This window comes from Capra hircus, chromosome 25, assembly GCF_001704415.2.
Source record: "Capra hircus breed San Clemente chromosome 25, ASM170441v1, whole genome shotgun sequence".
In the NCBI taxonomy this organism is placed as follows: domain Eukaryota; kingdom Metazoa; phylum Chordata; class Mammalia; order Artiodactyla; family Bovidae; genus Capra; species Capra hircus.
In genome coordinates, this window is record NC_030832.1 from 7,874,732 (window position 1) to 7,900,552 (window position 25,821).

Sequence of the window (25,821 nt, forward strand, 5' to 3'; positions counted from 1 at the left end):
TTCTTCTGAATTTCTTCTAGCTTATCCACTGGGGCTCTTGGCACCAACGCTTAAAAAAAAAAAACTTGGGACAAATGGATAAGGAAGTTGTGGTGTATATACTCAATGGGATATTAGTCAACTATAAAAAAGAATGCATTTGAGTCACTTCTAATGAGGTGGATGAAACTGGAGCCTATTATATGGAATGAAGTAAGTCAGAAAGAGAAACACCAATACAGTACATTTAATGCCTATATATGGAATTTAGAAGGATGGTAACGATGATCCTATATGCAAGGCAGCAACCGAGACACAGATGTAAAGAGAAGACTTTTGCACTATGTGGGAGACGGCGAGGGTGGGATGATTTGAGAGAAGAGCATTGAAACGTGTATATCACCATATGTAAACTAGATGACCAGTGCAAGTTTGATGCGTGAAGCAGGGCACTCAAAGCTGGTGTTCTGGGACAACCCAGAGGGATGGGGTTCAGGATGGGGGACACATGTACACCCATGGCTGATTCATGTCGGTGTATGGCCAAAACCACCACAATATTGTAAAGTAATTAGCCTCCAATTAAAATAAATTAATAATTAAAAAAGTAACTCGGGAATGCCCTGGTGGTCCAGTGGTTAGGACTGAGCACTTCCGCTGCCATAGCTGGGGTTCAGTTTCCGGTGGGGGAAATAAGACCCTGCAAGCTGCCTGACACTGATGACAACGACAGCAACAGCAAATTAATCGAGGTATATTTTACATATCATATATTTTATCCCTTTTAAGTGTACAATTTGACAGTTTTTTCTTTAGTAAATTCACCGAGCTGTGCAGCTGTTGCCACCCCGCAATGAGAACCGTCACCGCCATTAACCAAGGCCTTTAGGCTCAGACCAGAACTTTACTCCACGGACGCCTGGTTCTTAGGTCTACGGGAACTATGCCTCCGACTTTCCTGGGCCCCCGGCTTGCAAACAGTAGATCGTGGGACTTCTCAGCCTCCACAATTGAGCCAATCCCTCATAATAAATCTTCCCGTATGTTTAGATACATCCTATTAGTTTTGTTTCCCTAGAGAATCCTGGCTAATTCAGAGGCTTCCCTGAGAGCTGGGCATTTCCCCTTTCCAGTCTCTGAGGGTAAACAGGAGAAGGAAGCACAGATGTGCTCTGGGCTCCCTTTGCAACCTGCGAGGCCGGAGTCTGTGCCTGGGCCCCCGGCTGCCGCGTGCAGCTGCTGGTGTCAGCAAAAGGCCTCTCTCTGCTTGTTTTTCCAGTGGTTCATCCTGGCAGCGGAATGTGCAGAGGACGCTGGCAGATGGAGCGGAGGGGAGGCCAGTGGAGAGAAATACCTGGAGAGACGCTCTGTGGACGGGAATCCAAATAGAGAGTCTTTTTACCCAAAGCAGACACCATGGACCTTGATTTTGGAGCTGGTGGAGATGGGAGGCACACCGGGGAAGCCCTAGAGGTCTACCCGGAACACTTATTAAGCTCCTGTTGTTTGTTAGGCTATAATCTCTGGAGAGTCCGCAGTACACAGAGCCCTTGTTCAAAACCCGAGGCTGGATTACCTCTCGAGCATCCCTCGAGGGTGATCTTCCTTCTTTCCTTTTTCTCCCTTTATTTCTGCCATGCTGTGTGGTCTTCGTTCCCCGACCAGGGAGCGAATCCGTATTGCCTACAGTGGAATCATGAAGTCTTAACCATTGGACCACCAGGGCAGTCCCTGACCTTTCTTCCTTAACTTCATCACTTTCAGAGGGGGGGCACCTCTGATCACCTTCACTGGCTCAGCTGGGTCAGGGCAGCCAGGATAATGCTCCTGGGCTTAAATATCTCCGCATGCAGAAATGAGGCCTGCACTTGGATGAAGAGCATAAGGAAAAGTACTCGTCTTTCCCACTCACCTTTTCTAAATGCCAGGTTCCTATTAGAGGTGAGTGTGCAGATGGCAGGATTTGGATCTCTTTCTTTGGCTGTGTCACTATTACTTTTAAAAACTTCATCAGATGTTTCCGGAACAGCCTTTTAATTTTGCTGGTGCTCTTTACGCTTAGGCCTCGGCTCCTCTCCTCCCCACTCAGGCTTCTGCTGCTGTGTTCACGCTGCTTTTGCCAAGGCCACTGGTGGTCTCCAGATTGCGGTCAGTGTTGCTATCACGTTATTTTTCATCCCAGTAGCTTTTAGCACTCTCACCTTCTTAGAACACTTTCTTCTCTTGGCTTCGGTGTCACTTCCTTGGTTTTCCACATATTCACTGGAAGCTATTTATAATCTCCTTTTCTTACTTTCCTGCCTCTGTTCTTTGCTGTCTTATGCCCCCACCATGGAATCAGCTGTTTGTGCATTGATCTCTGGCTTCTCGTGAAGGGGAAGGGTACTTAGAGACCACAGTCTGGGTGCTAGAGGTGTCTTTTTTTTTTTTAAATAAAATAAACATCTTGAGTTTATACTGAGACTTCACATTCAAACTCAGGACCATCAAGTTTTTACTTAACTTGTTCAATCTTATATCAAAGTCTTTCTTCCATATCCAAATTCCTGATTCTCCAAGAAACTGACATAATTACTCATTTGCTTTGTTGTGTAACACATGCAGAATTATCTCAGGAAAACAACAGCAAGACTGCCATCAATGATTTAATTAATAAAAACAGTTTGAGGTGCTTTTGTTGGCCTTAATATATATCTTACTAGAGGTGTTTTAAAATCACTATGTTTGAAAGTCACTTGCATAGTTTCTTTCCATGTGTTTATGCCACTAACTCAATGTACAAGGAAGGTCATTTGTTTCGTTTTGCTTTCTTTCAATTTTTAGGAATTTAAAAAAAAATCAATTTTATTTATTTATTTTTAATTTTCACAGTTTGGGCTATGCGTGTCTTTGTTGCGGCACATGGGCTTTCTCTAGTTGCCCCTTGGCATGTGGAATCTTCGTTCCCCAACCAGGGATCAAACCTTAACCACTGGACCACCAGGAAAGCCCTAAAAAATTAACTTTAGAATTAGAATCAAAAAATGTAGTTTGAAAAATGTTTATAATGTTATAAAGTCAAATTTACGCAATTTATTCCTTGAAATCTAGCTTCTATCTTTCTCCTTTTTAACTGTGTCCTACCTTTCCTGGTAGCAAACCATTTGTGTTTTTGATTTATTTTCTCATTAAAAAATATGTTCATATTCCACCTCTTTAAGAAAGAGGCAGCACAATATGGGAACATAATATACACCATTTTCTCTATCTTGATTGTTTTTCATTTAATCATACATCATGAGGACTTTTCTGTAGCAGACTATAACACATTCCACCTTCCTCTGGCAGCTGAGTAGTGGGTGGTGTTGCGTCCATGTTCAATATTAATTCACCCAGCTCCTGCTCCCCAATACACGTGGTTCCCAGTTTTCTGCCGTCACAAGTGATGCTGCAGTGATTCACCTCATGCACACTTCTTTGTCTTTTTTGCCAGTGTAAAAAACTGTAAAAACTTTTTTTGGGGGTAGATTTATTTATTTATGTTTTAAATGTTTGTTTATCTTTGGCTGCGAGAGCTTTCTCTGATGGCTGAGCCTGGGCTCCTCTTCTTGCAGAGCGTGGGCTCTAGGGCACGCGGGCTCGGCAGTTGTGGTGCACGGGCTTAGTTGCCCTGAGGCATGTGGAATCTTCCTGGGCCAGGTCTTGAACCTGTGTCCCCTGCATTGGCAGGCGGATTCTTAACCACTGGACCACCAGGGAAGTCCTGGGGCGGGTTTTTAGGTGTGGGATTGCCAGTCAATGGATAAATACACATGTAACTTTGCTGGAGGCTGTCAAGCCGCCTCCACTGGAGTTGTGTCATTCTGGCCAACATCTGGAGAGCCTGTTTCCCCACCAGTTACAAAATGGCAGGTTGTAAAACGTTGAGGATGCTTGCTAACTGGTTAGAAGAAGCTCCTGAACTGGTCTTTGCTCTCACTCAGCAATCGGCTCTATCCACAGCAGCCAGAGAGCTCTTTTTGTAAATGTTAGTGATATCACGTCACTCCCTTGCCTGAAACCCTGATGGCTTCTACTTTCAACATCTGCAACCCCATGGACTGTAGCCCGCCAGGCTCCTCTGGCCTTGGGATTTCCCAGGCAAGAATACTGGAATTGATCGCTATTTCCTTTTCCAGGGGATCTTCCCGACCCAGGGATTGAACCCGGGTCTCCTGCATTGCAGGCAGACTCTACCGTCGGAGCTACCAGGGAAGTCCTCAGCCAACCCCCTCACCTGGCTGCAAAGTCCTACATAATCTAGTCTCTTCCTACCTCTTTGATCCCATCTTGTTAGCTCCCCCATTGTGCCAACTGTCTTGGCCTTTTCTCTGTCCCTTCAGTCACTAAGGTCATCCCTTCCTCAGGGCCTTGACATTTGCTTTTCCTTCTGCTTGGAACTGTCCCCCCTTCTTTGCACAGTTGCCGCACCTCCGTATTTACATACCAGCTTCTGTCTTCAATGAAACCTCTTCCGACCAATGACCTAAAGTACCCCTCCACTCATACTTCCTTATCCTTTTTATTCTAAAATACTTTTTTTTTTTTTTTTTTTTTGGTGTTGACTGATTGATTATAAGCTCCTTAAGAGCAGAGTCTTTTCCTGCCATCTCATCCTGGAATGCTCAGTACGTTCGGTTTACTGGGTGAATGTGCTGTGCTAAGTAGCTTAGGTTGTGTCTGATCCTTTGTGACCCCATGGACTGCAGCCTGCCAGGCTTCTCTGTCCATGGGATTCTCCAGGCAAGAGTACTGGAGTGGGTTGATATGCCCTCCTCCAGGGTTGGATGAATGCTGCTGCTACTGCTGCTAAGTCACTTCGGTCATGTCCGACTCTGTGCGACCCCATAGACGGCAGCCCGTCAGGCTCCCCCGTCCCTGGGATTCTCCAGGCAAGAACACTGGAGCGGGTTGCCATTTCCTTCTCCAATGCATGAAAGTGAAAAGTGAAAGTGAAGTTGCTCAGTCATGTCCGACTCTTCACGACCCCATGGACTGCAGTCTACCAGGCTCCTCCATCCATGGGATTTTCCAGGCAAGAATACTGGAGTAGGTTGCCATGCCCTTCTCCAGGGTTGGATGAATGAATACCCAGCACATACTTTGCCTGGGAGGGAAATCATCCTTGGGCTCATTCTCAGTCTCTGTCAGTAGAGGGCGCTCCATGAAGGCAGAATCATTTATTCATTTCTGCGCCTGTAGTTGGGGGCTTCCCAGGTGGCTCAGTGGTTAAAAAAAAATTCCTCCTGCCAATGCAGGAGATGCTGGAGACTCGGGTTTCATCCCTGGGTCAGGAAGATCCCCTGGAGGAGGAAATGGAAACCCACTCCAGTATTCTTGCCGGGACAGTCCCATGGACAGAGGAGCCTGGCGGGCTACACCACACAGAGTAAGCACTGAGTCCAGCATGACTGAGCACACAGCATGTATGCGTAGTTGCTGTTGTTCAGTTGCTAAGTAGTATCTGACTTTTTGCAACCCGATGGACTGTAATCTGCCAGACTCCTCTGTCCATGGAAAGTGGGTTGCCATTTCCTTCTCCAGGGCATCTTCCCAGACCAGGACTGAACCCGTGTCTCCTGCATTGGCAGGCGGATTCTTTACCACTGAACCACCAGGGAAGCTCCTTTACCTGTGGTACCTGCCACTTAATTGGAGCTCAGGAGGGACAAATTCAGATTTTGTGGAACCCGAAGCTCATATAGTTGAGGAGGCTTCTTTAGGTAACAGAATATAGAATTACAAATGTCACATTAGGTAGAAGGCCTTGCAAGGGACCCATGTAAGTAAGAGAGGGCCCCTGATGCTTAAGCCTTGTTAGTTTCAGGGAAACCCTTCTCCAGGGCTCATTAAATGTCTGTTGAATGAGTGACTGAGTCCAACATAGATTTTAAATGCCTGATTTTTACGGGTTTCATTTTCAGTGGGCAGAAACGCAAAGACAGCTGTAACAGCAGGACAGAACGACCTGCTCCATTGTACTCTTGCACATAATTAGGATATTTTTTATCTTTCCAATTTAAGGCGGTTTCGACCTCAGGTTTGTACCCAACAGGAAAGGAATCGGATGTTTCACTGGGGCCACGCTATTAGGCAGCTGCTCTCTGGGCCTTTCTGCCCTCCATTTCTCTTTCTTGTGCTAACAGCACGTTCATTTCTCTCGGAGAGTCATCCTCTGCCTCTTTTAATCCTTGTGGCTCTGGTGGGGCAGATCCCAGTTATAACTAAGGGCGTGCACCTGTCAAGTTAGCACATTCCAATCCCCCGCTCCAGTAATTTAATTATTATTATTAGTATTGTTTTGTCATGCCACGCAGCTTGTGGGATCTTAGTTCCCTGACCAGGGATTGAACCTGGGTCCTTGGCAGTGAAAGTGCAGAGTCCTAACCACCGGACTGCCAGAGAATTCCCTCCAGTAATTTAATTAACAGTCACTTCCATATCCTTTGTACTATGGGCTAGTCACTTATCTAAGCATTTTGTACGTGTGTGTTTATCCATTTAATCCCCACCATGAGCCTTTGAGGGAAGTACAATTATTGTCTGTATTTTACAGATGGAAAAAATGGAGACACAGAGGGGTTAAGGCTTTGTCCAGAATCCCAAGGCTCAGAACTAGAGGGGGGGATTTCTGTGACTGTAGGAGCTGCTGACAGTTCAGGTGATGAATGCTAGAAGCTTCCAGGGCCACAGTGTAGAGCCGGAAAAGGTTGCCTCCTGGAGGAGCCGTGGGAACCCTATCTGTGGTTGCTGTTGGCACACTCGTTCTCAGCCAGTGTGTGAAAGTCTACTTCTGGGCTTCCCTCACAGGAGCCAAGATGTCCCCTTTATTTATTTGTTGTTTTAAAAATGCGTTTATTTAGTTATTTAACTCCCCTGGCTCTCAGTTGAGGCACACGAGATTTTCGTCGCAGCTTATGTGCTAAGTCGTGTCTGACTCTTTGTGATCCTGTGGACTGAAGTCCACCAGGCTCCTCTGTCCGTGGGATTCTTCAGGGAAGAATACTGGAGTGGGTTGCCATGCCGTTCTGCAGGAGATCTTCCCGGCCTGGGGACTGAACTCGTGTCTCTTATGTCTCCTGCACTGACAGGCGGGTTATTTACCACTAGTGCCACCTGGGAAGCCCCTGTGGGTTCTTTTATTTGTGGCATGCAGGGTCTTCAGTTGCAACATGCAAGCTCTTAGTTGGGGCATGTGGGATCCAGTTCCCTGACTAAGTAATCGAACCCAGGTCCCGCTGCATTGGGAGATTGGAGTCCCAGCCACTGGACCAAGGAAGTCCCAAGATGTTCTCTTTATTATTCAAGAAAGCTTGAGTTGGGTTTTCTAGATTTTGCAGCTTAAGAAAAGCTCAACGTTTTTCTGACCTCAATCACTTTTCGTAGGAGAATTTGAGGAAGAATTCCTCTTGGCATCCTGGACAGGAATAATGTGCCCAGACTCTCAGATACCCTCCTCCTGCTGACAGTGAAGTGTGCGGAGAGTATGAATGTTGGAGGCAGAGGGCACAGGTTTGATTCTCAGCCAGGGACCCTAGGGAAGTCACCTGGGCCCCCTGAATCTGGAGAAATGGTGCAGACTGCCTTTCTGGGTGATGGGTGAAGCTTTAACAAGATCTCACGGGCAAGAGCTTCTGGCTCATAAAACATGCTTCATGCACATAGACTCTCCTATCCTCTCTACCCTCTTAGGCTTTGTCTGTCTTTACCCGCTTAAAGGGTCTTCCAGAGAAACAGAACCAATTGTATATATGTATATAATATATTTTATATACGAGCAAACTCTGGGAGATGGCGGAGGACAGGGAAACCTGGCGTGCTGCAGTCCACGGGGTCGCAAAGGGTCAGACATGATTGAGTGACTAAATCTTATATTTTTATATATTTAAATATATAAATAAATTTAAATACACACTTTATGTGGTTGTTGTTCAGTAGCTAAGTCGTGTCTGACTCTTTGCAACCCATGGACTGTAGCCCACCAGGCTCCTCTGTCCATGAGATTCTCCAGGCAAGAGTACAGGAGTGGGTTGTCATTTCCTTCACCAGGAGATCTTCCTGACCCAGAGCCTGAACCTGGGTCTCTTGCATTGCAGGCGGACTCTTCCCCATGTGAGCCACCAGAGAAGCCCCTAAAATACAAACCTTTATTTAAATACATATGTGTATTAAGTATGTGTATTTTTTTATTTTAAGAAATGAGTTCACACAATGGTGGGAGCTGGCAAGTGCAAAAATCCAACAAGCTGAACACTCAGGCCAAAATCTTTGTGCTGGATTCTTGAAGCAGAATTCCCTTTTTCTCCAGAAAACCTCAGTTTTTGCTCTTGAAGTCTTCAGCTGATTGGGTGAAGTCCTTGCATTACGGAGGGCAAGCTCCTTCACCCAGTGTCAACTGGTTTTACATGTTCATCACATCTACACTATCCCTTCGTGGCAACATCTGGGCTAATGTTTAGCCCAGACAATTGGCACCATAGCCTGGCCTAAGCTGACACCCCAACATTCACCTCCACGTTTGCTGGTGCAGTTTCTGTGGACCTCAGTTTCCCCATCTGTTCACTGGGGAGCGGGCCTTGCCGTGCGCTGCAGGCTTCTTCTCTATGAAGTGGGAACAGTGGACCAGGCCGGGGCTGAGGGGCGAGAGGAGGCGAGCCCTGGTGAAGGCTGACGATGATTTCTGGACTCAGCATCCACACCGACATGGGACAGACGCTTCTGCAGTTTGAGGCCTTTTGTTCCCCAAGTCCCTGAGTCATCTCAGGGGAGGAGAAGGTAACATCAGAGCCTGACGGTGGCTGATGGCATGTACCGGAGCTATTTATATGATTCCCAGCTCTTTTCACGGAGACAGTTTCAGCCCAGAAGGGAGCACACACAGCCCTCCTGGGTAGCAGCCCCGAGCACATAGACGTGCACAGTCGATCTGTCATCATCCTAAGGAGAGGCCTCCTTCCTTGCGTTCAGCACCCACGCTGGGAGGAGAAAGGAGGCAGGAAAGCAGGGGGAAGGGAGGGCGTGACACAGATGAGTGCCTATTTTGTGGGAAGGGACACACACAGCCACCCACATGTGTAAAGTGGAGAGCAGGGTCTGGATCCTGGTTTTGACACTGCCTCGTGGTTCTGGCTCAGCTGGGCAAGTCAAGGGACCTCTCTGACCCTCAGTCTCTTAATCTGTGGATGGGGGAATCCTGGTAATAGTGCACGGTTTGCAAGGATGTGGTGAGGATGACGGCAGATAAAATATGTGCGGAGCCTTTCATTGTTGGATGTCGCTTCATGGCCTGGTGGGTGAGGGCTCCCGGATCAAGGGGATCAGAGAGGTAACCCCAGGCTGGATATGGTCATGTCCACTGTGCTGCCGCTGGCCACTCCGAGGTCAGGTTCAGCGCTCAGCTATCCTGGGTCTTGGTGTTTATGTTTATTTTTTAGCACGGAAATGGTACTGGGAAGGAAGAGGGAGAGCTATTAACGAGCATATTATTCAATAATGGGAGATAATAAGTAGCTGCCCTGATTGTATTATGAGCCTGTAACTTGAGGTTCATACTGTGATTGAAGCTCAACATTTGAAGTATTTTTAAGTGGGAGCCCAGGTTTTCAAGTACCAAAAATAAAAAATTACAAACACATACACACACACACAAAGAACAATTACTTAAAAGTGGTAAAATTAACATCCCTTCATTCTCGGCCTTCTAACTAGCTCTCTGATTATACATGAACCTTTGTGGTTCCTCCAGACAAATGAGGTTGGGGCACGAGATAGCTTCCACCCAAGTGATGAAAAGCTGCCACGGGGTGATTCTTGGTGTTTGAAAAGGCCAGGCGGTCAACATGAACGTTTTGGGAATGGTTTTATGGTCATCAGTTCAGTCGCTCAGTCATGTCTGACCCTTTATGACCCCATGGACTGCAGCACGCCAGGTTCCTTGTCCATCACCAACTCCCGGAGCTTGCTCTAACTCATGTCCATCGCGTCGGTGATGCCATCCAACAGTCTCACCCTTTGATAGTCATAGATGGTATTTATCTCACCGGATCCTCTTAGGGGCCCTGAGAGGCTGGTGTCATGATGCCCATTTTGCAGATGGTGATCACTGAGACTCAGAGAGGTGATGGACCTTGTCCTCAGGGGCAGAGCCAGCGCAGGAAGGATGCTAACAGAAACCCTGACCTGTCTGCTGAGGACCAGCTTAGGTGAGAACAGACTAGAGGCATTTTCTTTGCTTTTAATTTTAAAAAATTGAAAAAAAAATTTTTGCTTGCTTGGGTCTTCTTTGCTGAATGTGGGCTTTCTCTCTCTCTTTTTAATATAAATTTATTTACTTTAATTGGAGGCTAATTACTTTAGAATATTGCAGTGGTTTTGCCATACACTGACGTGAACCCGCCACAGGTGTGCGTGTGTTCCCCGCCCTGAACCCCCTCCCACCTCCCAGTCGCAGCGATTGGGGGCTGCTCTCTAGTTGTGGTGCACAGGCTTCTCATTGCGGCAGCGTCTCTTGTTGCAGAGCACGGGCTCTAGGGCACCTGGGCTCAGTAGTGGTGGTGTCCAGGCCCCCGTGGCATGTGGGATGTTAGTTCCCGGACTCGGGATCGAAGCCGTGTCCCCTTCACTGGCAGGCGGATTCTTAACCGCTGGACCACGAGAGAAGCCCAAACTAGAGGTATTTTAGATACCTGCTTTGTGAAAGGCCAAGTACTTCCTCAGGGATCTTTTCTTGTTTTTAAATTAGAGGGTAATTACTTAACAATATTGTGATGGTTTCTGTCATACATCAACACGGATCGGCCATAGGTATACATACATCCCCTCTGTCTTGAAACCCCTCCCCCAACCCACCCCTCTATTATGGATTTGGCTGCACTGGGGCTTACTTACTGCACGCAGGATCTTTGATCATGGTGGTGGCACGTGGGATTTTTAGCTGCGGTATGTGGGATCTAGTTCCATGACCCGGGATTGAACCCAGGCCCCCTGTACTGGGAGCGCGGTGTCTCAGCCACAGGATCACCAGAGAAGTCTCCTTGTGGGCTCTTTCTTGGTGTCCCTGGGACGCTGTGTGATGTGTTTGGATCTGGACTGGGGTCCACAGACCTGTCACAAATCCATCCTCAGGCTTCCTCGACCTCATCTTGTCCCTCCCTGCCTCCAAGCCCATCTCCACTTGTCCAGAACATCTGGGTTTCCATCAGGGGAGCCTGAGCTGCTGCTACTCGCTAAACAGTTCCGCGTTTGCGTTTCTAACTACCTTCTATTTATGGTAAGAGCTCCGGCTTTCCAATCTGGGCGTATGGTTTCCTCTTACAATAAATACACTTTATACCTTTTAAAAGTGTGTAGGTATAAAGAGATATTTAAATAGGTAATAGATATACTGGCAGATATAACCATAATAATAAGCACCAAGGTTTATTGAGTGGTTTACTATGGGCTTGGCACGATTCTTAGTGCTTTCTATTTATTAACTCATTTAATTTTCACAACCACTGAGGTTGGTTCCCTTATTAGCTTCAGCTTAGGACTGAGCAGCTGGCCTTGCTGAAGTTCCATGACCAGGAAGGGGTGGAGATGAGATTTAAACTTGGATCACCTGACTCCACAGTCCATGCTCCTGCGTGGTCACATGTGTGGGGGTACGCATGGGTGGTGCTTGGGGAGCCCCGGCCCTGGTTGTGTCTGACCAACATGCTCTGGTTTGCCTGGGACATTCTTGGTATTCAACCCACCTGTCCTGTATCCAGGGAACCCCCTCATCACTCTTGTTGAATCTCAAGTCTTTCCCAGTCTCTTCTGAGATTGCATCGCTGTATATGCCAGCAATGTAAGCCAAGCATATGTAACCAACCCAAACCTGCCAGGTCTGTGTGGAGTAAATAGACACATCTCCTTCACTGTGTACATAACATCCAGAAACCCTTCCTAAAATAGCTGTAATGTGCCTGATCGCTGTCTGTGTAACCGACAGTGCCACTTGCCGTATCGGTATAAATAACAGTCAAGACATCCCATATCTCTATCTACAGCAAAGTAAGAAGTGTCATATCTGGATGTACTGAAACACCACATTCTGGCATCCTGACACATATCCTGCAGAATAAAGAGAGCCCGCTGGCACATCTGAAATAACAGTAATGATGATGGTGGTGGTGATGGCAATAATAGCACTAATAATAGTGGTGCTGAAAGCCCCCCTGGATTTAGCCCCCCTTCTGGTCCAACATTGTACTGAGCACTTTACATGCACTATCTTAATGAATCCAGACAGTCCCTGTGGGATAGTACGGTTATTAGCATCTCCATCTTACAGAAGAGGATACAGAGGCACAGAAAGGTTTCATCCCAAGATTCCTGTTCACAGGGTATTCAGACACTCACCTAGGTATTGCTGGAAAGGATGCTGTTCAGTTCAGTTCAGTTGCTCAGTCATGTCCGACTCCTTGTGACCCCATGGACTGCAGCACGCCAGGCCTCCCTGTTGATCATCAACTCCCGGAATTTACTCAAACTCATGTCCATTGAGTCGGTGATGCCATCCAACCATCTCATCCTCTGTCATCCCCTTCTCCTCTCGCCTTCAATCTTTCCCAGCATCAGGGTCTTTCAAATGAGTCAGCTCTTCGCATCAGGTGGCCAAAGGATTGGAGTTTCAGCTTCAACATCAGTCCTTCCAATGAACATGCAGGACTGATTTCCTTTAGGATGGACTGGTTCGATCTCCTTGCAGTCCAAGGGACTCTCAAGAGTCTTCTCCAACACCACAGTTCAAGAGCACCAATTCTTCGGAGCTCAGGATGCTGTAGATGTAACTAAAGTCCCAAGTCAGTTAATTTCAGGCATGAAGATTATCCAGGTGGGCATCATCTGACCACATGAGTCCTTTTGTGTTTTTTTTTTTTTTTTTTGCTGCACTACACGGCATATGGGATCTCAGTTCCCCAGTCAGGGATCAAACCCCCAGCCCCTGCATTGGAAGACTGGAGTCTTAACCCTGGACCCTCAGGGAAGTCCCACCTGAGCTCTTGAAAGCATAAGATTTAAAGCAGAAAGAGCTTCTGGGATCTGAAGCCTGAGATAATATGACATGCTGTGTCCTCCTGAAGATAGAAAGTCTATGTGGAGAGGAATTCGAGCGGCCTCCGGAAGCTGGGAGAACCCTAAGATTGACAACCAGCAAGGAATCAGGGATGTCAGTCTGATAACAGCAGCAACTGGATCCTGCCGGTAACAGGAGTTAGCATGAAGAGGGCTCTATGCTCCAGAGAAGAATACAGCACCCGGCGAGGTGATTTCAGTCTGAGCAGAGCCTCCCGCCATGCCTGGCTGAGCTTGACCCATAGAACGGGGAGCGGACATGTGGGTGTCCAGTTGATAATTAGTTGTGCAGCAACAGGAGAGGAATACAGACGGTTTCTTAAAAGTGGAATCAAAGGTTATCAGCATTTGAAATCTGAATTCTTTCAACAAATACACATTACCCGTCTAGCTTGGCTTACTCCAAGCTTTGGAGACACAGTAAGGAACAATGAAATCACAAAATCTCTGCTCCACCCACCTTGGAACTGATATTCTTTGTGGGAATGTGTTGGGAGGAGGCAGATGATCACAAAGATACGTAAAGCAGGCATTATCTGGTGACTTGTGAATGCTACCGAAAAAGAGAAGGCAGGGAAGAGGGTTAGAGAGAAAGAAAGTGGAAAGTGGGGAGAAGAGGAAGGGAAAATGTGTGTACATGTATGGGAGTAAACGTGTGGCTAGGGATGCATCTGACATGCCACCAAAGACTTAGATACAGAAAGCTGGGGGGAACAGCACTCCAGGCAGCAGGAACTGCACATGTAAAGGCCCCGAGGCAGGGACATACCCGGTGAGTTCAAGTAAGTCTTAGGGTAGAAAGAGCAAGCGGGGGAAGAAGCAGGAGTTGAGGTCAGAAAGGCGGTGGCATCTAGATCCCAGAAAACCTCCAAAAATGGGTCTGTCAATTACACCCCTCTCCACCATGTTTGAAGGAGTCTCTCTCTCTAACCGTCCACCCTTGCCAGTAGCGGTGAGGGTCAAAGGCAACATTGTTTGTCAGTTGGATGGTGAATAATGGTGCTTCCTCTTTCCAACTTGCATTTCAGGGTCACTGGTGAGGTTGGGAATCTTCCCGGATCTCTGTTGGCCAGAAGCACCTCCTTTCCTCCTCCAAGGCCATCCCTAGTTCAGGCATCTATGTCTGTCATGAAGAAGGCAGCTTGGTATTTCTGTATGTATCTCATAGGGCTTGGGGTCTGGAGAGGCTGTCCCAGGACTTGGGGTCCAGAGAGGCTTTCCTAGGCTTTCTAGTCCATCATGTGTGGACACACCCCTACTCACGCTCCCATCATAAATTCCCTCCTTTCCTCTCCCATGGAAAGAGCCTAATCAGAATGCAGTGAGTGAATCCGATGTTTCACAGGAATAACCTTGAATCTACTTGTACATACATTTGCAACATTTGGGATTCATTATTAGCAATAGATGGTAATACACCTCACGACTGCTTGGAATGCAGCATCTTGGTTGTGAACTGCTGGCAGAGCACGGGCAGAGGAGGGGTGTGTGTGTGTGTGTTTAGGTATACATGTGTGTATGTGAATGTGTGCATGTGTTTATACGTGCAGATGTGTAGGTATATATGTGTGCACACACGCCTGTGTGTATGCACGTTAGTTGTGTGTGTGTGGATGTAGATTTGTGTATGTTCCCTTTGAGTGCATTTGTGTAAGTGTGTTTATGTGTAGGTGTGTGTTTGTGTGTTTGTATATATGTATGTGTGTTTGTGAGTGTCTGTGTATGTGAGTGTCTATATGTTTGCATGTGTGTGTGCGCGCATGTGTATGTAAGTCTGTAAGTCTATGTATGTGAGTGCGTATATGTGTGTGAGTGTGTGAATGAGTCCGAGACCCAGTGGACAGTCACTGCTCTCCTCGAGCCCTGGTGTCCCTCTCGGGCACCAGCGAGGTGAGGAGGTGGGTTGCTCCCTCAGCTCACCCGCCTGCAGGCCGAGACCTTTCAGCCTTGGGAGCAAACCCCTGGGACCCTGGCTCAGTGTCCCCAGGTCTCCCTCTGCCACTGGCTGGGCCCCTTCCTGGTGGCTCTTTCCAAAGGTATCTCTTGGACTGAGACCCTCCAAATGGCCTTGGGCAGCCACCAAGCCCCTTGGGGCGCAGTCACAGCCATGTGAGGACAGGAGCCAGCCAGGAAAGGCTTCTATAGTCAAGGACCAGCATGGTGGCCAGTGAACGGGAGGTGCTGGAGGAGACAGGACAGACACCTCTTGGCAGCCCCGGAAGGAACCCACCCTGCCGACCCCTTGGTCTTGGAATTCTGGCCTCCAGAACTGCGAGACAGCGCAGGCCTGTTGTTCAAACCAGCCCAGCTGGAGGCACTTTGCTCGCACAGCCCTAGGAAATGAACGTGCAGAGAGACACAGAGCAGTTTGGATGAGTGGAGCCTACAGTTTGGGGTGAGGCCTCTCAAGGACGTGAAGGAAGAGCTAAGGATCCTACGTGAGATTGAAAAGGCTAACCACCCAATTGTGGGAAGGGAGAGTTACGCAGTGGGGGCCTTGGGGTCAGACTTGTGTTCAAATCCTGGCTCTCCTGTGTGATCTCAGGCTGGTGACTTAACGTCTCTGAACCTCCGAGCACCCATATTTCTTAAAAGCACCATGTCCATGTTAACAATCAAGAATTTATTCCTGAGGCTCATTTTTATGATGTAAAATGTTACAACTGATGGGGGACATCACATAAGGCAGACCTTGATTATACGCTTTTACAGGCAGTGGTTGGGGAGGTAAACCAGGCATTTGTCAGGACTGCCTGCGGCATTAAAAAACAAGACTCCAAAGGCACGGGGGCCGGCAGCACTGCCTTCTCCTGGTGACTCACCCCGTGGCCAGCAGAGTCATCCTGCACCCTCCCTTCAAGGAGTCCTTGGAGCTGCCTTCAAAATTAGGGTCACCTCTCTGGAAGGTATCGATGTCACTTTGACATTCTTGAACAGGTTTGAAGGACACACATTTTTTGAATGGCAAGTGCTGGGTGGGGGGGTGGTGGTGGCAGGGTTGCCATGGAGATGGGAGAAGCCAATGCCAGCCCTGAAGGTGGTGAGAGGTGGGCAGTAAATATAGTTTTTTTTTTTTTTTAACAGGGGAGGGTTTTTATTTGCAGGGAGAATGATTTAAAAACTGTAGAGGAGGGAGAATGGGTCAAAATGTGTGTGGGGTCATCATTCCAGGTGACGTGTGACGTGCTTTGAGGGTTCTTTTGTCCTCAGCAGCTTATGTAAGAAGCCCCGATGTGTGTCTGTGTGTATGTATCTGTGTCTCTGAGTGTATGTCTGTGGCTCTGTGTCTTTGTGTGTGTGTGTGTGTGTGTGTGTGTGTGTGTTTTGACATGTCTATGAGTGTATGGGTGTGTGTTTGTATAGCGTGTACCTGTGTGCACCTCTATGCATGTGTTTATGTGTGTATGTATGTGTGAAGTGTCAGTGTGTCTGTAACGCAGGTGTATATCATGTTTATATCTGTGTATCTGTGTATGCATTTACACATATGTGTATGTGTATGTGTCTATGTGTGTGTGTTAGTTGCTCAGTCATGCTGTCTCTTTGTGACCTCGTGGACTGTAGCTCATCAGATTCCTCTGTCCTTGGAATTCTCCAGGCAAGAATACTGGAGTGGATTGCTATTCCTGTCTCCAGGGGATCTTCCTGAGCCAGGGATTGAACCTGGATCTCCTGCATTACAGGCAGATTCTTTACTGTCTGAGCCACCCAGGAAGCCCTGTATATGTCCAAATGTGCTTGTCATTGTGTACAGGTGTGGCACTAATGCGCCTGTGTATCTGTGCGCCTTTTTCTGTGTATATGTATGTCTGAACATGTATGTGGGTCTGTGTGTTTATGAATGTATATGTTACACATGTATTTATAAGTCATCACATGTGTGGATCCATGTGGACATGCTTGCACATATCAGTGTGTCTCTGTATACATGTATATGTGTGCTTATGTGTATATGTATGTGCCCTGTGAGGCAAATTTTGGCCTCTTCTATGAAAGAGCTTTCTGCACTTTCAAAGAAGAAGGGCTATGTCAAGACTGTGAGGCCCCCATCACTAGAGGAGATCAAGAAAAGGAGAGAGAGATTCAGGGATGGTTCAGGGATGGTGAATTGTGTCAGAACATGGAAAGTGACGTGAACCCCATTGAAACTGACAGTGGGGGAAATATATTGATTCATGGGGTCAAGAAGAATTCTCAGATAGTTCATGGACTTGAAGGAGGAGCTGCAGACACCATGGTGTCTTGAGACTGGACCTGAAGGCCAGTCCCTCTGTGGCTGGCTTCATTTTCTCCCACAGTTTGGTCCACATAGTGAGCAACATGGTGGCCAAAAGTTCTGACTCCATATCCCCCTGGCTTAACAACCTTGATGGCAAGAGAACAGCTTCAAGGAGGCTTCTGACTGGCTTAGCTCAGGGCCCACCCCTAGAAGTAATAAGGTGGGAGTGGCAGGTCTGGACTGGGGCCTATGTCCACGTCAGTGGTTGGGAGTAGATTTTGTTACTAGAAGGGGAATGGAGGGGACAATGCTGGGTTTCTGAAAACCTCAGTTACCATGGTCCACAATGGATGCTCTGGGAGGATTCAACATGAAACAGGAAGATGGACCCCACCCATGTCTAACGTCCTGGGGCACATAATAGAGATGTTTTAAGCAGCTGATAAAGGAAAGCATAAAGATTCATTTCAGCATCTCAGTTCTGTGATTTTAGTCCATCATGTTGATACCTTGAAGCTGACTGGGCCGCCTAAGATTGTTCTCTGACCAGCAGAGATGTTGACCAGCTGGTGATGGTGCAGTGGCGATGTCTGGGGGTTGTCTCTGGTTACTGGCCACCTCACTCCCAATCTCAAAGGCACCCCTCAGAGAAGGGCTTCCCTTGTAGCCCAGCTGGTAAAGAACTTGCCTGCAATGCAGGAGACCCTGGTTTGATTCCTCAGTTGGGAAGATCGCCAGGAGAAGGGATAGGCTACCCGCTTCGGTATTCTTGGGCTTCCCTGGAGGCTCAGATGGTAAAGAAGCCACCTGCAATGCAGGAGGTTGGGTCCCAGAACTTCCCTGGGTTGGGAAGATCCCCTGGAGGAGGGCATGGCAGCGCACTCCAGTATTCTAGCCTGGAGAATCCCCATGGACAGAGGAGCCTGGCGGACTACAGTCCATGGGGTCTCAAAGAGTCAGACACGACTGAGCGACTAAACACAGCACAGAGAAGACATCCCAGTGTTAAAGCACCGTGAGTAGTCACTGAAAATTAACCAGGTGATTATCAAACCATTCTCGCTTACTCTAGTTATCCCTTGAGTCTATGTGCTACCCCCAATTGTTCTAATGAGCCAGTCATAGGACAAGATTATGAGGAATATTTGGCGTGGGGAGAAAGAGTTGACAGAGTTCCTTAGAACTCCTGAATGAGATTTTTTTTTTTTAAGAGTTAAAACAACCATTTAGGAAGTGGAGGACACTGTAAAAATATTTTATGAAGTTTGGCTCAGTAGGCTGTCTTTTGCCCAGTTCTGTATCTGGAAGAAAATGCTGTCTCGTAGAATTCCAGGCTCTCTGCTCTCTCTCATCTCCACTCTGCACACTGTGGCCTGAGTTGTCTCATGAAAACACTCCTTGCCCAGAAATCTATAATGGCTCACTATTGCCTAGCCCTAGGCTAAGTTGCTTTAGTCTTTGGGCCCCTACCCGAGCCAGACATCACCAGTCAATCACAGACAGCCTCAGACTCCTCTGTGGTGCTGGGGTAGACCACAAAGGGAAACTGATATGCTTTTCCAGTTCTCAAGTGTCAAATGAGTTGGCAGAAGAGTGGGGACCAGCCCAGGACTTTCAACTCTTGACTCATTGTTTTGTCTGACTTCTAGGTCAACAGACAGACTCTAGAATTCAAATCAAGGCTTAGCTGCTGCTGCTGCTGCTGCTAAGTCGCTTCAGTCGCGTCCGACTCTGTGCGACCCCATAGACGGCAGCCCACCAGGCTCTCCTGTCCCTGGGATTCTCCAGGCAAGAATACTGGAGTGGGTTGCCATTTCCTTTCCAGTGCATGAAAGTGAAAAGCGAAAGTGAAGTCGCTCAGTTGTGCCCGACTCTTAGCGACCCCATGGACTGGCCTACCAGGCTCCTCCGTCCATGGGATTTTCCAGGCAAGAGTACTGGAGTGGGGTGCTATTGCCTTCTCCGGAGGCTTAGCTAGTTACTGGCTATATGATCTTGGCCAAGTCACTTGACTTTTCCAAGCCTCAATTTCCTCATCTGTAAAATGGGTTCCATTTTCCTCTTCTGCTTAGGGGTACTTTGAGGCATCAGTAAGATGGTCCAAATGAAGAAAGCTCTTAATGGTAAAGCTCCGAAGACTCAGCAGCTGCTGCTGCTAACCATCCCCCCACCCTCAAATTTATATCCCTTTGCAGAAGCTGGAACCCAACAGGAACTGTGATCTCGCAGCTTTCATGGCCAGAACCGGCCTCCAGGTACTAGGTTCTAAAAAGATGCCCAACTTCCTGGGAACCACACGTCCCTCCTCCCTCCCGGGAGTCCAAATTCCCAGAAATGTAGCTAAAATTGGCCCTCGAACAGCTTTTGCAGAGCACGTCGCAGCTTTTTTTGGGTCTAGAGAGCCAGTTTCCATGATGAAAGTGGCACAGAAGGAGAGACCCAGCTAAAAACAGCCACCGCCCCGACTGGTGTTAACAGGATGCAGCCTCCCTAAGTCGCTTCGGGGGTTTGGACGCTTCGACTTCCGCAGCAGCTCTCCCCATCACCACTAGGTGGCAGCATGGCAACGCGCTGCCGGGACCGCGCCCCCCGGGACCGTAACAAAGAGCCGCTTCTGAAAAGGATGCCCGTAAAATACACACCAGTCACCAAATTCTCCACTAAATTATCTCCCTTTTATTTGGGGGATTTATTTGTATTGCAGGAGCTTTGCGGAGGTATGTCTTCTCAGAATCGTCTAAGCGCAGGTGCCCCTAACTGGATTTGGCATTCCTTATGCCTTGCGTCCAGCGTCGTAATGGAAAAACTTGCTTCAGTTTAGAATTTTCCAGGGCAAGTTTGGCCTCGATCTGGGGAGAGCGCACTAGCTTGAGACTCATGGTCCAGCCTTGAGGGACCGCTTGCTCCCCGCTCTGAGCTGGTGGGATGGAGTTTTGGCTCCAGAGTTTGGCTCCCTGTATTCACGTCATTAAATCGTATGGGGGACCGGCCACTAGTGGAAACCCCTCCTGGCCCAAAGCGAGGAATGGATGAGTCACAGATGTGAATTTCTCATCACAAGGAGTCCCATCTTTGCTGCTTTTGCTCGTTTCTCAGTATCACCGGTGTCTGGCATAGGATTAGCCACCCAACAAATAGCGACTTAAAGGGCCTCACCGCACTTTGCTTGGGAGACAAGGTTGGCTCAGGGAGGTGGGAATGAGTTCTGAGGCCTTGCTTCTCAGAGTGTGGTCCTGGGTGTGCAGCATGGACAACATGGGTGCTTGTTAGAAACATGTGTCTGTGCCCTGCTCTGAACCGCCAAACAGCTATCTTCCTTCACAGCATCCTCAGGGCTTTTGGGCCACATTGAAGTCAGAGGATGTGGCTCTGAGATACCTTCTTACCCCAGATAGCTGGGGTTCACCCCCAGGGATATGAAGTTCACCCCAGGAAGCTGGGGCTCACCCTTGAGGTGCTGGGGTTCATCCCTGGGGAGCTGGGGTTTACTTGTAGGAAGCTGGGGCTCACCCTTGAGGTGCTGGCATTCATTCCTGGGAAGCTGGGATTCACCCCCAGGAAACTGGGGCTCACCCTCCAGGTGCTGGGGTTCACCCCTGGGGAGCTGGGATGGGGTTCACTCTTGGGGAGCTAGGATTTACCCCTGGGGAGCTGAGGTTCACCCCTGGGGAGCTGAGGTTCACTCCTGGGGAGCTGAGGTTCACCCCTGAGGTGCTGGGGTTCACCCCCGGGGAGCTTAGTTTACCCCCAGCCCTGGGTGAGCACCATCTCACAGATTTGCCTTTCAGCCTGCCAGCCCTCAGGCAGGCCCAGCAAGTCTAACCTTTTCTTGAATGTCTTCTCCAGCTGTCTGCGTGCTCAGATTGGCGGGGGTGACCAGCTGCAGTGGGTCCGGGCTGTGTGCCACGTGCTCACCTGGGCTCCCAGGTCCAGTTCCCTGCCCGCCCACAGATCACGCCGGCTCCCCCATGTCAGGCCACAGCATCCTCCCCAGAGACTGGAAACAGACTCAGTGACTCCCCCATCACCCTCCCTACCCTCAGCCCTGTGGATCGTCGCCAGAGCATCCACCCCTGCCAGGCTTCCTCTGCAGTCGCTCACTCTGGTTCTCTGTTGTTCAGCTCTCTTGGGGACCATCCCCAGTGCCCTTGTCCCCCACCATCCGCCCTCTCCCCAGCTCCTGATCTCATCTCACACACCTCTGCCGAGTTGCTGGCCTCCGATGGTTTCACTCTACGGTCCAAAGTCCCACCCCAGCTCCTCACTGCTGAGTCAAGATCTCTCTTCCTTTGCCGGGAGGCCAAGGCCTCCTGTGGCCTCTTCCCAGTCTCTGATCCACCTTTGCGGCTGCATCTCAGCTTTTCCCTCCTGGTCCTCCCTCAGATCTGGGGCTGGCACACCACAGCCGGGAGGGGGTTGAATCCACCCTCAGCCCGTCGTTGTGGACCAAGTCTGGTCGTTCATTTGCTTACCGATCGTCTGTGGTGCTTTCGTGTTTTCACAAGGGCAGGATCGAGTAGCGGCAACAGACCTAGCACAGCCCGGAAAGCTTAAAATATTTACCACCTGGCCCTTTTCCAAAAAAGTTTGTCAACCCCTGTGCTAGATCCAGCCCAAGGGCACCACAGCCTGCACGTCCCTCACACACACACTCCAGCCTCTTCCAGCTCCTGGGCCCTAGCCTGTTTCTGCCCGTGGTGACCCCGTTCCAAAGCCGGAGTGTCTGGCATTCCTTCAGTAAAAGTTTCCAGAGGATCCGGCCTGTGCCTGGCTTGCCGGCTGTGGGGATGAAGTTTTTGTCTCAGAGAACTCACGTGTGGCTGGCCCACACTGTCATCAGAAGCACCCTAGAGCTTTCGAGTAACGTCTCCAGGCTTCTCATTTTATTATTTTGGTGTCTTGACAGCCTGAAGCCAGGTTCCTGCCCTGAGCACTCAGTACCTGCCGGGCACACTGCACAGTCCATAATGTTACTGAGTCCAAGCTTGGTCTGCTTGCCGCATGACAGGTCCGGCCAGGCATCGAAAGCTGGACGTCTGGGTAGATGATGGCAGAAAGAGTCCTAGAGCACCATCCTATCGGGGTCTGGGTGCCAGTTTCTTTTAGAGAACAGAGAGGGAGAGGAGGTGAGGAAGTAGAGTAAAAAGGCCATAAGTCTTGCAGAGCATCTCCTGGTCCGGCCAGCCTTAGGGAGGGGATGTGTTCATTTCTTCTTCCTGCAGTCATTCACGGGTGGACAGGGTCAGAATGTCTCCCTGTAAGCTGAACAAAGACACTTTAACTTTCAGGCAGAGGGGCAGGGTTCCCCCAAGCAGGCTATTGTGTATGCTTATGGCTGTATGTAGCACGCTTTCTGTGGTTATAGTTACAAAAGCAAAGGAGAACCAAAACGGAACAGATCCAACAAGGAGTCAGATTTCGTGCTTCCCTGTTACAATTACAGCTCGTGTGAATAAGTGAAGGATTTCTCTCTCCCTGGTCTGTTTCTGATTTTCACTCTGGGAACTAGACTTCATCTCCCCCACGCTTCCAGCTACTTCTGGAATCCCATTTTGGGCCAATGCTATATGTATCAGTGCTTCTCAAACTTTTCTGTGCAGAGGAATCATCCAATGATTAGAATGCTAGAACTGTTAGAATGTTAGACTACTGATTCTGTAGGTCTGGGGTGGAGCCTGAGACCATGCATTTCTGGATGAGGCCAACATTGCTGGTCCATGGACCACACTTTGAGTCGCAGGGATTGGTGCTCACCCCTTACTTCACCCTGGAATCATTTGGGGGATTTTAAAATGCTTATGTCTGGGCCTAACCCTGGACCTGGAGAAGGCGATGGCACCTCACTCCAGTACTCTTGCCTGGAAAATCCCATGGATGGAGGAGCCTGGTGGGCTGCAGTCCATGCGGTTGTGAAGAGTTGGACACGACTGAGCAACTTCCCTTTCACTTTTCACTTTCATGCATTGGAGAAGGAAATGGCAACCCACTCCAGTGTTCTTGCCTGGAGAATCCCAGGGACAGGGGAGCCTGGTGGCTGCCGTCTATGGGGTCACACAGAGTCGGACACAACTGATGTGACTTAGCAGCAACCCTGGACCAAATGAACTGATGTAGGGGATGAGGTAGGGCCCAGTCATCCTGGTGGGTTTTTTTTTTAAGATTTTTAAAAAGATTTATTTTTTAGCTGCGCTGGGTCTTTGTTGCTGCAAGTGGGCTTTCTCTAGTTTCGCTGAGAGGCGACTACTCTCCAGTTGGGGTGCACGGGCTTGTCCCTGCGGTGGCTTCTCTTGTTGTGGAGCATGGGCCCGAGGGTACTTGGGCTTCAGTAGTTGCAGTGCATGGGCTTAGTTGCCCCTTGGCATGTGGACCTTAGTTCCAGGGCCAGGAATCGAACCTGTGTCCCCTGCATTGCAAGGTGGATTGGTAACCACTGGAACACCAGGGTAAGTTTCTAAAGAGAATTTTCTGAGCTTCTCTGCTAACCAGAAAGTCCCGTCCTCCAGAAATCCCCGTGACCTTGTTATTGGAAAGTGGGGAAAAATCTCCAGCTCTTTCTTGTCTTTTGATCATATTACCCTTCAAGATGCCAGTGGAAGTTTTGGGGCCGAAGTGTAGGAGAAATGCAACTGCGTGACTAGCCCTCTCCTCTCCCACGAGGTCTGGTGGTTCGCAACCTTGTCCGCTCCCTGGAATCACCTGGGTGTTTATAAAGATACTGATGTCTGGGCCCCCTGCCCAGGGGTTCCATTTTAATTGGTTTTGCTGGCAAAGTGGGTATTGGGGTTTTTTAAAAGCAGTCCATCCCACCCCTGAAGATCCTAAGGAAGAGCTAAGGTTGAGAACTTCTGAATTTGGCAAGAGATCTCTTCTTTGAGTCCAGAAAGCCTCTTTAAAGAGGAATGGAAGAATCGTTTCCTCTGCTTGAGGAATCATGTGTCTCTGGGTCCAGATATCTGAACCCCACTACCGATGCCAATCTGACACCAGTCAGTGTCTGGATTTTGGAGGCATTCCCTCAAGCCCACCCAAAGGGGTGGGGGTTGGGTCGAACAGTAATTGCATTCCGCACACATTCACTCTTGTCTTTTTGTTTTTTTTAAATTGAAATGTAGTCGATTTACAGCTTTGTGCCAATCTCTGCTCTACATTAAAGAGACTCAGTTATACTCATAAAAGTGAAAGCTGCTCAGTCGTGTCTGACTCTCTGCGACCCCATGGACCATACAGTCCATGGAATTCTCCAGGGTAGAATACTGGAGTGGGTAGCTTTTCCCTTCTCCAGCAGATCTTCCCGCCCCAGCAATCAAACCAGGGTCTCCTGCATTGCAGGCAGATTCTTTACCAACTGAGCTATCAGGGAAGCCCCAGGTATACTCATATAGACATTCTTTTTTGGGTACTCTTTCCATTATGGTTTATCACAGGAGATTGAATATGGTCCCTTGTGCTTTATAGTAGGACCTTGTTGCTTATCCATCCTATTGTATATAAAGTAGTTTGCATCTTCTGATCCCAAACTCTCACTCCATGCCTCTCCCCGCCTGCTCCCCCTTGGCAACCACAAGCCTGCTGTCTGTGTCGGTCACTCTGCTTCTGTTGCATAAACCCTCATTGATGCCGTATTTTAGATTGCACATACAAGTGACATCACATGGTGTCTGTCTTTTCTTCCTGACTTCCTCCGCTTAGTATGATAATCTCCGGTAGCATCCATGTCGCTGCAGCTGGCATTGTTTTGCTCTTTTTTTATGGCAGAGTAGTATTCCGTTGCGTGTATGTTCCACGTCTTCTGCCTCCATTCATCTGCCGATGGACATTTAGGTTGCTTCCATGTTTGGGCTCTTGTGAACAGTGCTGCTATGAACATAGGGGTGCATGTGTATTTTTGAATTAGAGTTTTGTGCCAGTATGGGAGTGGGACTGCTGGATCATCTGGTGATTCTAGTTTCAGCTTTCTGAGGACTCTCTGTACCGTTTTCCATAGTGGCTTCACCAACTTACATTCCCACCAGCAGTGTAGGCGGGTTCTCTTTTCTCCACACACATTCACTCTTTTAATCATACCTGGCCCTGTAGGTATTATTATCTTTATTTCACCGAATAGTAAATTCTGGTTTGGAAAGCTCTTCTAAAAGCTACCTTTCATCAAGAACTTTAAACTGTGCTAAATGCTTTATGGAGAAGGCAATGGCACCCCACTCCAGTACTCTTGTCTGGAAAATCCCATGGACGGAGCCTGATGGGCTGCAGTCCATGGGGTGGCTAAGAGTCGGACACGACTGAGCGACTTCACTTTCACTTTTCACTTTTATGCATTGGAGAAGGAAATGGCAACCCACTCCAGTGTTCTTGCTTGGAGAATCCCAGGGACGGGGGAGCCTAATGGGCTGCCGTCTATGGGGTCGCACAGAGTCAGACACGACTGAAGCAACTTAGTAGTAGTAGTAAGTGCTTTACATTCATTTGCTTATTAAATTATCCAACGAGATATAGAGAGCTTCTTC